General features: G+C 44.0%; 1 long non-coding RNA gene across 1 annotated transcript; it reads left to right on the top strand.

Annotated features, from left to right (window-relative positions):
• On the top strand, positions 3,017–9,258 carry LOC110392822. Its single transcript, XR_002434633.1, has 4 exons — positions 3,017–3,185; positions 3,791–3,917; positions 4,040–4,170; positions 6,081–9,258. It is a non-coding gene; the product is annotated as an uncharacterized LOC110392822 (long non-coding RNA).

Here is a 13,599-nt window from a genome sequence, read left to right as displayed (position 1 = left end):
CAAAAAAGCAGCAGGAAATTTTTGGTCGTGCTTCTCTTACCACCAACCCTCAGCATCCAAAATCATCCCTGCTCTTTTTTTGCACCACTATTTCTGATCTATTGCAGGCTAGCAGAGCTGAGGAGCACTCTTCACATCCTGTGTCCATCCTTGCTGTCTGTCCATCTGTTTCTACAGCTGCTGCTGGGGAAGGCGCTCTGGAGGCAGTCTGTGCTGGGTGCTGAAGGCAGCATACCCACCTTTCTAGGCCTAGGAGAGCTGAATCACAGTTCTTTGCACTTCCCTACACACGAGGCGGACCTCCTGTTTCCCCCTCCTGTTCCCATGGTCACTTCACAGGAGATGAAGGTACATCCACAATGCAAAACGTGTGTCACTATTCAGTGAAGGCTTTCAGAAAACAGGGGAAACCCTTCTGAGTCTGACTCTTCCCTGCAAGTTACTATTTGTACGTAGAGCAGCCTGCTCTACATGTGGTCCTGCAGTCCTGCCATAAAGTGCTGTGAAAGAGGCAGCGCTAAGCAACAGGAGGACAACACACGGTGAGACAGTCCCAAGGTTGGAACCGACTTCCAGGCTGAACTCAACCTTTCCAACTTTTGAGGAGCTCTGAATTTACTCACACATAGATTAGTAACCAGGAATTATTCTTAAAATGGCTTAAAGTTAGCAGAGCTCAAGGTCTTCGATGCCAAAACAGAGCTTTCCTTCCCATCCACAGCTGTGCACGCAAAAGATGATAAATTAAATTAGCTATTGTTTCTCCAAATCTGTGCTGGGACTAAGAGTGTGTTTTTTGAAAAAAAGTCTGAAATTTAACAATGAAACAAAACCAGCCCCATTTCAGTATCAACATTCATAAACCAAAAACAAAAATCCACTTCCATTCGTGCATTGTCGTCTCCCTACTCCCATAAAAATTAATGAATATACATCAACTAGCTGAGCGATCTGTTTTCCAAGGCTCTGGATTTTTGGCTTAACACTGATATGCTTGGCACCAGTCACTCTAATTTAGAAGTTATTTGGATGTTCTAGCTTGCCATTATTCCATTATTTTTTTTTAAGGCTAAGTCCCAAACAATTATTAATGCTCCAAGGAGAGGCTGAACTGCTTTAAAAATCTCCCTAAAGAACACAAAAACAATGAGACTGTTGCACTCTGAAGGGAAGAGCTCACAATGGCCTTGCCCAGACTTGTTTCTTCACAGCCCCTTGGCTTGGCTGGACCGCTCCTCACCTTCTTACCACTTCATGCAGGAGCTTGCTTTGGATGTTGTGTTTTAGAAGCTGCTGCTGCAACTGTGAGTCTCATACTAGAGGCTATATTTTTATACTGTATTTTGTACCACATTTTGAGAAATTAAGAGCTTGTAGTTTGCTTTATACATATGCAAAAATTTTGTACATTAAAAAAAAAATAAACATTGAAGTGGATGATTCATTCCTCATTGTCGGGTTCCTGGGCTCCCTTGTGGGAGAGTGGAGGTAGAAAGTACAAGGAAGGAAACATCGGGTCTGCTCTTTCGACTTCAAGACCCCAGAATCTCGGCAAATTACTGATACAAGTCAGAGGGCTGTCCCAGGAGGCAGAAGCAGAGCAAGAAAACCGTTGTGAAGAGGCTTCTTAGTAAGGGAAAACAGCAAGGAAACCAAGAGCTGTAGAAGAGGAATGTTGATGGGGCCAGCATTTGCTGCATAGAAAGCCCCTGCAGAAGGTCTGAGAAGCAGATGGAGGCTTCTTTGTGCTCGTGGGACCCCTTCCCAAAAAGGTCTGGCCATGGAACCACATTCCCCACCCCATCTCCAGGAGGAACCCACATCTCACATGAACTTCAGATACGTCCCTCAAGTCAGTTTTCTCCTACAGCAGGGATACAACCAGTCCGTCACTTGTGTTCCTGGCAAGAAGAGTTGCTCCATAAACAAGTGCTTAAAAAAGAAGCAGCAGATTCTCTCCTCCTTCTGCACATAACTAAAGCAAGTAGCCTAATCAGAGGCTGATTATGAGATCAATTTCCGCTCTGTAATTTAATATGTGGTGCAGGTAATGGGCTGTGCTGCACACCATGTGCCATAGCATGCGAGCTGATTGGTGCATGGCCCAGTCTCAGCTCCTGCAAGTGGGGCTTTTTTCAGCTGCATTTCTCATTGCTGGGCAAGTTCTCTTCAACCTATGGGAGACGGAATGATGTCCTTATTCTGACTGCAACAAAATGCACGTTCTGAGCACATAATCCACAGTTCACAGATTTAGAAGACCAGGAACCCAGGAGGACCAGGCAATTTCACATTATCCACTGTGAAAATGTCAGCAGCCGCACAATTTGTTCCAATGGCATTAAGATCTAACAGGGTGGTTAAACAAAATGATTTAATCACCCAACTGATAACCCTCATTATATTGTGTAAATTGTGGCACAAGTTACACTATTGCAGGAGCAGAAAGGCTATCGAAAAGGGAAGATAACCAAAGGTGTGTTTTATTTAAGCACTATTCTGAGCAAAGAAAAGAAGGCAAGGAGCTGTTTTAATGGGAAATATTTGAGGTTGCTGATTAGAAATGCCCGGCAAAATAATAAAATATGACCTCAGCACAAAACAGGCCTGGCACACTGCGGTCCCTTCCTTTGACATCATGACCACCATAAGCATAAAAGTAATAATAGATATGAGAAATGTCACTACTAGGACCATTTCTTCCGTACTTCCTTCCTAACTCCTGCAAATGACCTCACTGGTTTCACCTTCCACCACATCAGACACGACTTTCTGTCCTCTCTCCCTAACCCCCTGTCATGTTATCTCACATACAGAAGGATTTTTATGGCCACGCCATAACCAGGAGCATCCCAGTCACCCAAGTCTCCATTCCTCCCCTAAGCTCTCATTTGCTTTTTCCTCCTTGCCCCCTCACAGTGGGCAAAACCACCTCCAGCACTCACTGAGGCAGTTTTCCCCCACACCTCAGAATGTGCTGTCATCACAAACTGTCCAGAAGAAACAATCTGAGGAAGGATGGTCATGCAGTGAGCAGGCTCTTCTACTCCCCAGAGAGGAAAAAGGTGTTCGTGCTGCCCCTCTTCCTGCTTCCTCTTGTTCTGCACGTTGCACATACTTCAAGACTGAGAATATGGTTTTCTACACATCACATAATGAGACCTCCACAGTGATCAGCTTTGCAGGTAAGTACTGCTGAGTGAAACTGTTGCTGGTAGAATATTTCCAGTAACGATGCTTAGGCTAAGAAAAAATGCCCCATTCTTTTTATATCATCTTTCTACCTTGATCTAATTCCTATTAAGAATTTATATTTCCTTTAACTAGTGCCTGTGAAAGACTTCAGAATTTGGAGTCACAACCAATGCTGTGACACATCAATGGCACATATGTATATGTTCACCTGTATACACACATTAAGACTCTCAATATTTAATCTCATAGGTTATTTTACTAAAAAATAAGACCTGGTTTTAATAAAGATCTCTCACGAGAATTCTCTAAGATTATGCATCAATTTTAATATTAATTTTAAAGAACTGTGACCTTTCAGAGGTTCACTCAAGGGCTTTCTATCTAAAATGAAATTGCTTTAATTTTAAGGGTTTATTGTTGTTATAAAGATGAGGAATGGGAGGGTACAGTCAATTGCAATACAGTAGAATGCAATAAATATGGTTTAGTGCAGAGACTGGGCGAGGTGACCGACGTACAGACAATACAGAATGAAAATAAGCTTTTCCAGAAAGAAAGAAAAACAACTTGCAGAATTCTCCCTGTCTGCAAAAAGCTACAAGGGAAAGGAAGGACAAAGGCTTTGGCACTGAGCTGTTCTGTGGAAGCAGGGCTCCAGAAGCCATACAAGTGATGCCAGCGCCAGCAAGCTTCATGGACACCCTGGTATCAACCTGCCCCAGGTGCGTTTGCGGCTGCATTACTCAATTTGTGTACACACTTAGTGTCTCATTAGATTTACAAAAATGGTTTGTCAGTTATTTTTCTAAATTCAATTTTCTTTCCTCTTTCTTTCAAAATCTAGGACTCTGGAAGGGCTGAAGCAGTCTGGCAGGAAGCCAGCAAGGCCTGCATCTCTGCAGAGCGTTTCAGCTGTCTTGCGATGTTGCTGAGTGGCCCTGGGAGACCAGCTTACTTCTTCCATCGCAGCTGCCCGTGGGTACACAGAGGGAACACGTAATCTTTATGGCTATGGGAAAGAAGCCTTCCCAAGTGAAAAGGCACTCGTGTACCCTGGGAAGCCTCCCTCACCTGTGAGCAGGCCAGCCTCAGGCTGTGCCTTGACCTCACCTCTGGCTCTTGCTGTCAGCACTGCAGCTGCAGCCTGCTTGGCGCAAGGGGAAGGCTTTCACTGCAGACTGCCAGAGCTCGGGAGCTGCAAGCTTGTCTGTTTAATGAATGCGTCCTGTGCTGTGCAGCTTGGCTCTCTAATGTCAGCACTCATTCAGTGCAGGAGATAATAACTTGTAGAGAAGAGAGCCACTCCTGCCAAATCCAGCAATCAGAGTTCCACCTCCCCTTCCATATAATGAGCACAATCCTATATTTTAAAAATCTCATCTGTCGATCAGGGTATTTGCTGTGTTCTGTATTTATCCCCAGGGCTTTTAAGCACTCACTTATCAAAGCATTTGCCTGTAAAGTGGGAATTTAATTCTGATCTTTAAAGAAAGGGGGAAAGCTTAAATGGCAGGCTGGATTGCAAACAAGACAGAGGCCTTCACCTTTTGGACTGCCATCTAAAATGAGCAGCTTGCAGAGGTCTTTGGTGAACCCAGCCAGATCTGTGGCAGGCAGCTGCCTGCATTGCAGCAGGCACCTTGCAGGAGCTGTGAAGGGCTGCAATTCCTCTCCTGCTTGCTCATTCCTGGGGAGGGACGGCTGTGAGCATTGCTGAAGCTGCATGGCGAGCTCTACTACAAGGGGCTGGAGGTCTGAGCGAGAAGTTGGAAGGCACCACTCACCAATGCAGAGCTGGAGTTTTGGCATTTATTTTCCTGAGCTCAGCCTTGGGGTCAAACAGCACCACAGAAAGAGCCTTGTGAAGGGATGCTGCAAGGAGCAAGTTATCATCAAAATTGTTAATGCCTTTTTCCATTTCAAAGTATGAAGCTCAATTTCCTTCTCGCACCTCTGATATAATTTTGCAGCATTCAGCACTCTATGGTGACTGTTGATATATAAATAACTAATTAGATAAGGCTCTGTTTATCTGAGAGCTGCAGCCTTCTGAAGGCAGAGCTTGGGCTGCACAAGCTGTATGGTACGCTGCTAGCTTTTAAGGAAAGCCAGGCAAAGTCCTGTACTGCTTTGTTGACTGAAGGCATACTTTTCCAAAAAAATCAATGCTCAAGTTGGATTCCCGAGTCTGAGGTTAAGCTTCAGAAGTGCAGCTGGATTGTCAACCTACCAACACCCTTGAAGTTGGTGCACATTCCAAGTGTGCTGGAAGTCAGACCAGTTATGCAGGAGCCAAGGACTGGCAGCATGGCCAAGATGTCCAGAATGCTCATCAGTGTTTCAGAAGCATGCAGGAGGCCTTAGCTGAAAATCCTAGCCAAGTCTTGGGCAACCGTCATGTTTTAATTCCCTCCCTAGTACAAGAAGCATTTCAGTGAAAAGAGTGCTGTGGCTTTCCTCTGCCCCTGCTTTCCTGAGGACATCCACTTCTACTGCCAATCAGCCCATAGGGTTCATTCTCCATTAATATTTCAGAGGAATACCTGTACTTGACCCTGGGACACTAGAAACAGAGGGTGCGATGGGAAAGAGGGGGGTTGGAAATGCATCAGTTAACATACTGACAAAGAGAAATCAGGCAGCTATCAAGCAAGTTTAGCCATATATGTATGTCACAGAAAGTGGGTTTTTCACTCCCAAGAAACGGTCTTGAGAAGATCTACCCCCAGTTATATGCCTTCCCTGCTGTCAGAAAAAAATTATGTTCAGTAAGGGGAAAAATTCCCACCTCCCCACTTGAGGAAGGCATTTCTTACAGAGAAAAAAAAAATGGTTTTCTTAATTTTGTAGATTGAAAATGGTTGCTTATTTTTTTTATATTGAAGGTTGACAAGTCAGCAGCTGAGTCTCCCTCTGGTCTTTGAAGACAGGTCTATGGCAAGAGGAGTGCCCGAAATGAAGGGAACTTTCTGTCTCTCAGTTCTCAGCAATGAAAATAAATCAAATTGCATTAGATCCCAAGGATGTCTACCTAAAGGCATTTTAAAAGGATACAGAGGTGGGAAAGGTTATCCAGACAACCTAAAAGTACAGCTTCTCATGTCAGAATCAACAGACCTAGGGAAAGATGAGACACCCCTCTGCAAAGGACAAGTAGCAGAGACATCCTGTGCCTTCAAAATAAAGCCTGTGCTGTCGGAGCTTGCCCTAAGGAACTATCCAGAATCAGGGCTTTAGTGGTGAGAGTTTTACAGGTGAATAGATGAAAACTTTTCTGTCCAGGCTCAATTTATTCTTGATGAGAAGGTTGTCTGTGCTGGATTTACGTTTTTCTGTATAGGCATAGAACATTTACCCAGCATCAATGTCCCTGTATGCCTAGTGTACTGCACTGACTGTTGGCATACTACTTTCTCATATCCCTTGAATATTTCCTACCTTTTTTTTTATAATACTTTGTTACCATGAGCAGGGTGTCCCATCCCTCATTTTTGCTATTTTGCAGCACTGTAGGATCTTTTGTTATCATAAAGAGCAAGGAAGTCTAAAGACAAAGAAATGAAAACCAAATTGTCACAGCAAAATCAAAATATGTTATGGCTACGTCAAAAACAGTTGGGCTGCAGAATTTGCACTGGCATCTGTCCTGGGGGAGTCTCTAAAGACCCCACATGCCCACATGATTAAGATGAAACTATTGTGGTAAAATTTGGTCCAAGAATGCAGGTCCAATAATCTGCAAGATGAAGTGTGTGCAATTGTTAAAACAGGCCAGAATTCGGTGGCGTGTTATTGCTGGCACTCCTTTGAAGAGGAAATGAGAATACTTGTGCTCTGCAGAAGGTGGGCTGGTGGGTAGTTGGGTTTCACACCAGGACTGCAACTGTTCTGTTCCTTTGACTGCACAGAGGTGTGTGTGATGGGATGGGGAGCGTATTGCCAGTGCCATGCTGACTTAGGGCTCGTGTTGGGCCTGATGGATGAGACAGATGGGCTGGGAGAAGGGTCTGTGTCATGGAGCACTGATTTGGCAGCAGTCGCTGGAGCTTGGTGAGTGCAAAGAGCCAGTCTCTGGTGCTCACAGAAGGTGCTGTGATGACTGCTGGCAAAGGCCTCCTCTCTCCTTAGCAAGAAGTGAAACTCAGGACAGGCACAGCAAAGCACTGGTGGCTACTGGCCAACATCCTTTGAGTCTGTCTGGAAGGAGCACTACTGGTCCAGACGGGGCTGGTTTTGCTGGTCCTTGCAGCAAATATCGTCTTTGTTCAGCCTGCTAGAAAGTTAGACAAGCTGTTCAAATGACCTTGGCAGCTCTGGAGTACAGGTGCCATCACTGGACTGAGACTAACCATTAACTTCAAACAGTCCAAGCAGCCTTTATAGTTATAAAGCCTCTAATTTCACTGCAGACACAGCAAATGGAGCCTGATATCACATTGTGTGAAGATCTTTCATCCAGCAAATTTGTCCGGGCAGTCTACGTGAGCTGCCACAAAAGAAATTCCAATTAGGCATTAGGGAAAAAAAAAAGCATGATGAACAACCATCATGAACAAACAGTGGAGCAAGTGACCAGAGGGGCTGGGGAGACTCCTTCCTTGAAGATATTCAAAATGCAATTAAACACAGCCCTAAGCAATGTGGTGGAAGTTTTCCGAGCTCCAAGCAAGGATTGGACCAGGTGATCTCCAGAGATCCCATCCAACCTAAAAGATTCCATGATTCTGTAATTCTTCTATAATTTCTTAGAGACTCATGATAAAATTGCCTAGGCTTGAAGATGACTGCTTGGGGATAGTGGGGCATCCCTGTACTTCTTTAGATAGGTTCAGCCTTAGTGAATGCTTATCCGTCCCAAAGGCAGTTATACAATGAGAAGAAGGTCTGCGGTAAAATGACTGCAGTAAAACAAATAAAAATTATGCCACTTGGGAGAATCAAGTATTTTGTTAAAATATGCTGTTATAGAGTTTGAACACTGATGGGACGATATCTTCAATGTTATATTTGTTGTGTAAGTCATTGCCTCTCATTACAAAAGGGGGTAGAAAGGAGAGGATCATAATCTCCACGTGAGAGGACATTCAACAGGCCACCCACCAACACCTCTTACCCCCACTCCAAAGTAATTGTCAAGAAATTTGACTAAGCACAAATTCTGCCAAAATGTGGTTACTTGACACCTCTGGAGAATCAACATCTTGAACGATTTAGTTTGGAGAAGAACTAAGGGAATATGAAACAGGCTCTGATATTTGCCATTTTCCACAATAAAGGAGGGAGGAGGGAAGGAATTACTCAAAATGAGAGGGAAACAATAAAATATGTTATAAGTCTGTATACATCCTGACATGAAGTAACTATTGACTTCGTTGCATACAGTTAGTGATTAGAGATTAGAATTTATTTTTGAAGGTGCCCTTTCAGTCAAAACAAATGGTGTAATTGATTCAAGCCTCTGTGCACAAATACGATGATTTAGAGACATGAAGAAGCATCTTTGCAGAAAGCAGTGCAAAATGCCATGCAGGTGATTTTTTATTCCTTCTGTCCATTACTCTCCCTTCCTTACAGTCAGTGCATACCACAGCCCAACTCAAGGATCAGCAATGCAAGCATCACAGTAGAATACATGAAATTACATACAGGATTCACAGAGTTATGGTTACTAAATGCCTTGATTACAAAATACAGCATGAAGAGTTCCAAGATGATGAAATCCATTCTAGCAGGGCTGTGCCAGAAAGCTAACCAGAATCTTGATCGAAGCAGTTAAAGCAAACCACAGAATAGTTTTATTGCATTCACCACCCCCAAATGATTCAATTCAGTTGCCAAAGTTATTGCAGCACTCAATGGACGAGAACATCTTTTTTTCCTCTGCAATGAAAGACTCTTAGAAACAAAAGTTGCTGTGTGCTACTGTGTCATATACTGTTCCAATCCCACTCATTATTCACTACTAACATTTTCACTGAACTGTATCAACCTTAAATTATATCAATCCATTAAACAGATTTGAAGTTCTCCTATTTAAAATTGGTTTGATAAGTGAAAACATTTAACACAATGAACATGATAATCTTGTATCATTCCTAATAGCTTACGTACACTTAGTATCTTCTGAAAACAAGGTAACCCAATGCATAGGACCAGAGGCCTGGGGTTTGTAGCTGGCAAGAATCCACATAGTAGGGTAATGCTTGCACTACTCTGAATGCAATTCAAATCCTCAACCCTAGGCTTCTACTGCTTTGCAGAATTATTTTCAAAGTTTCCAAAATACATATCAAACTAGTTCTTGGGTAAAAATGTAACAAAGTGATGTTATTTGTTGGTGTTGGTGAGCACTCAGGTTACCCAAGCCAGCGTGCTAGAATTCTGCACGGCACACCAAGAATCTCACAGAGTTTCAGATAAAATGTGGCACCATGCTGCGGTACAGATTTATTGTCTCCTCTTTCAGAAGCAGCAGGAGACACTGAGAGAATCTGCAGTACAGTTAAAACCACTCGATATCTAATAGAGCACTTTATTAGATCTTTCCTTACGGGAATCTTCTGTTAAACATAGGAAACATAATCTATTGCTTTAGATAAATATGCAATAGGAATTGGGAGTTATTAACGCATCATAAAAAGACTATTCCTGCAAGAGGAAATTAATTAGGAAAGGCAATCCCGAAGATTCAGTTATTTATATGATTTTAATTTAGTTCAAATTCTAAACTAAAGTTTAATTACAATTGCACCTAATTCACCCAGAGGATGAAAGGGCCCATTTAACAAAGGACACCCTGGTTTCATTCCCTTCCATTTACGAAGGGAACTGGAAATTGATGGTATTTCACAATATTGTTCCAAATCTCAGGGGATCTGCATCAGATATGCTATGTAACATTTAAGGAAATCAATTCTAGAACCTCAGTAAAAGGATCCGTAATTACCCTGTAATATCTCAAAGCTCTGCCTTCCTCAGATGGAACTTGTCACTCTCAGGATCAATAGGGAGAGCAGATCAGACCACGTCTTTATTCAGCGTTTCAGTGTGTCTCACTGGTAACACATTCCTGCTCAGTCCAGCAGATATCCCTGTCTTGGAGTGAAGCCTGTATATAACAGTTTGCTACAGGTTTGGTTTCAGAGGAAGTCATGGAAACATTAACCTAACTTGACAAATACTCGTGCATGAGCAACATCCATAAAAATTACTGAAATGCAGAACAATTTGTAGAGTGGCTGTCGTAGTCTCAGCACACAGAAATCAAAGTGAATACACATTTTTTAGCACTAATTCATTAAGCAAATATCAAAGAAGCTTGCTCTCCAGAGAATTAGACAAGCAAAATTACTTATCATGGGATCATAGAATCACAGAATGGTTTGGGTTGGGAGGAACCTTAAAGCCCATCCAGTTCCAACCCCTGCTATGGGCAGGGACACCACCCACCAGCTCAGGCTGCCCAGGGCCCCATCCAACCCGGCCTTGAATGACTCCAGGGACGGGGCACCCACAGCTTTTCTGGGCAGCCTGTGCCAATGCCTCACTGCTCTCTGAATAAAGATTTTCCTCCTCACATTGAATTTCACTCTCCCTTCTTTTACAGTAAGACCACTCCCCCTTATCACTGTCTGCTTACAGAAAATATCTGGACATTACCTGAGAGCAAGTGGACAGCCGGTATAAACCACAAACAGGATGAGGGCTTGTGACACCCTGGTGCATAGCTCCCCTGGCAGCAAGAGCAGGTGCCACAGGGGTTGTTTCTTTTGGCAGGGTTGCCACATTTTTGATAGGCAGTCTCCCAGAGAGACTCCAGAGCAAAGTGCCTCACATCAGAGGCATTTCATGTGGGTAAGGCAGGCAGCCCCAGTGGGGACAGTGGGACCTGCTGCCACCTCAGTGCCAACACCAAGAATTAAACAGCTGATAGCATGGGAGTCCTGCATAAAAACAGAAGATGGATCACATCCTGCAGCCAGGAAGTGCCAGTACTGCCATGGAAGTGCCATGTGTCTGATTCCAAAAAGAACAGCCTTGCATGTCCCCACCATGATGGCAGAAAGGAAATACTGTTCAATGATGGAGAGGTAAAACAATAAATGGCCCCACCCCCTGCATGGCAGGGTCCCGACACCTCCCCATACCCCAGCTGGGCTAGGTAATGTTTTCCAACCTCATCACTTGTTCTTTGAAGGGAGAGCAAGGCAGACAGCTGTAGACAGCAGTATCACAGGAGATGGGCAAAAGCTGGTGCTGTGGTGCCTTGTGATACAAGAGCTGAAAGTTTCCATTCTTTACCCTCATGCACATCTGCAAAATTGTCAGTCAACGCCGGGTTTGTTGCACAAGAGAATGTGAGAGGAGCTTACTGGTGTGTTCCCAGCATGCAACCTTGTGCAATGCTCTGCTCCTCACTCTACTGCGTGCTTGGTCCAGAGCATACCCTCCTCAGCAGCGGCAGCAGTCCCTTGCACAGGGACAGCAGTCCCTTGCACAGGGCTCGACCTCCTCTTTCAGTCTGAAAAGAGGTACACAGCTTTTCCCATGTCCTTATTTTCTGGGCTATGCCACCATGAACATTGGTGTCAAACATGACACCAATTATTATAAGCATTTAACCTCATGTTCTATGAGCATTTTGAAGCACCCAGAGGAAAGGGGGCTGGTTGGTTTCTCTGACTATAGGAGCGGCTGGGAGAAATACCGGGATCCAGCCACTGCCAGCCCTATCCTGTGTCACAGGGCACTTACTTATGATGCCGGTGCTTCTCATCTGGCTCTGGAAATTGCAGTGTTACTGAAAGGAGGCTTGCTTTTTTTGTCTTGAAAACATAAGAACACCCTACAGAGTCCCCTGTGGTTTTTCAGCCCCCTTTAATGCTACCTGCATGGATTCAGTAATGAGACAGCATTAATCCTGCTCACCACAACTCACCAGGGTTTTCTTCCATTTATTTTTGGAAACTGGTGAATTACCACATGCACATCTTTTTTTTTCCTTAAATCACAGTGAAACCTCTGCACTTAAGAGTGAACATTTCATTTTAACTTGTTACTGGATCAGAAAATGAGAAAAGCTTCCCTGTGAAGAAGTGCAAGCAGGCAAGGGGAAAATGCAGTGAGAAAGCAGTAAGTTCCCTGCCTTTTGCAAGGTTAGCACAAAAATGAACAAACAAACAAAAAAACATTTAAGCTCTTTAAACATTTTAAATTCTGATTATATTTCACCCTGTTCCTGTCACCCCGTTATGTTCAAAGGAGAATTCCTCTGGTTTTCTCTGCTACATAGGAGGAAGAAGCACCAAAGTGAACATTTTTCAGATGGCATACGGCGAGGTACCAGCCAGCTCCTGTCATAGCTCAACAAACATACATGGGTTCTTGTGATAAGGGATCATCCTTTCTGCTTTAAAAGACTTGATGTGCTCTCAATGTCTCTTTTTGGCCTCACAGCTGTCACCTGCAAGTGGTTACATGGGCGTGTGCCATCCAGGTGGGAAAGACATTTTCCACCTAGGGCAATATCAGAGACACTGAGAAAAACAAAACTTTCCTAGAGTTAGGGAGCACAAAGCTCACAGCTGTGGCAGAGGTTTTACGTGAGAGAGATGGCCATGCTGGATGAAGGAGCTTCTCCAGGGGCTGGGAAGTGTACATGCCTGGACTCGTGGGCAGCAGTGCCTCCATAAAGCAGCCAACCACTGGCTGTCTATATTTGGATCCCCTAAATTAGAGGCAGTTTTTGAAAATATGACCCTGGGTGGAAAATTTTGCAACGTGCCATTTTCACGGGCTTATAACAACTTACTTCTAAGCCAACTTCTTTTCCAATATGACAAAAATACCCCCTTCCAGTCAGAATATTGCTATTTGAATAGCCAGAGTTCACAAACTAAGGTGAACAAAACCCAAACATAAATTGTTGTAGGATTACAGTCCAATATGTTGAAAAATAGTCACCTTGCATTGGGCGAGCTCATCGGAGGTTCTCCAAAGGGCATTTGTGCAAGGAGTCTTGGAGCATTGGCCTTACATTTTCTCAGTTTAAGCGTCGTTGTTCTCTTGGGGAGCTCAGTGTCTTTCCTAATTCTCGTGCAGTGGCCTCCAGGGACATTCTGGAGGCTGCTGCCCTCACTGTGTAAGGCCAAAGCCCCTCAGCGCAGAGTGCAGCCCTGCATGGCTCCATGGCAGCGCATGGCTACTGGTATCAGCCTTCAGCTCGGATGGATGCTGCTGTGTCTGGATGGGCAAATAATACCAAAACCAAAATCTCTCTCAGCCTCAGGTCAGAATAAAGTTGTGCCTGATTATGCTCATGGCCAGGTGGAAACAACTGCATTCTCCTAAGCTGACTGCATTCAAATGTCATTCTCAAGGCAGCAAACTTACTGCAAGCTCCCT

Source organism: Numida meleagris, chromosome 1 (assembly GCF_002078875.1).
Source record: "Numida meleagris isolate 19003 breed g44 Domestic line chromosome 1, NumMel1.0, whole genome shotgun sequence".
NCBI classification, from domain to species: Eukaryota; Metazoa; Chordata; class Aves; order Galliformes; family Numididae; genus Numida; species Numida meleagris.
The sequence above is the reverse complement of the archived record's forward strand: the minus strand, read 5'-3'. Positions and strand labels throughout refer to the sequence as shown.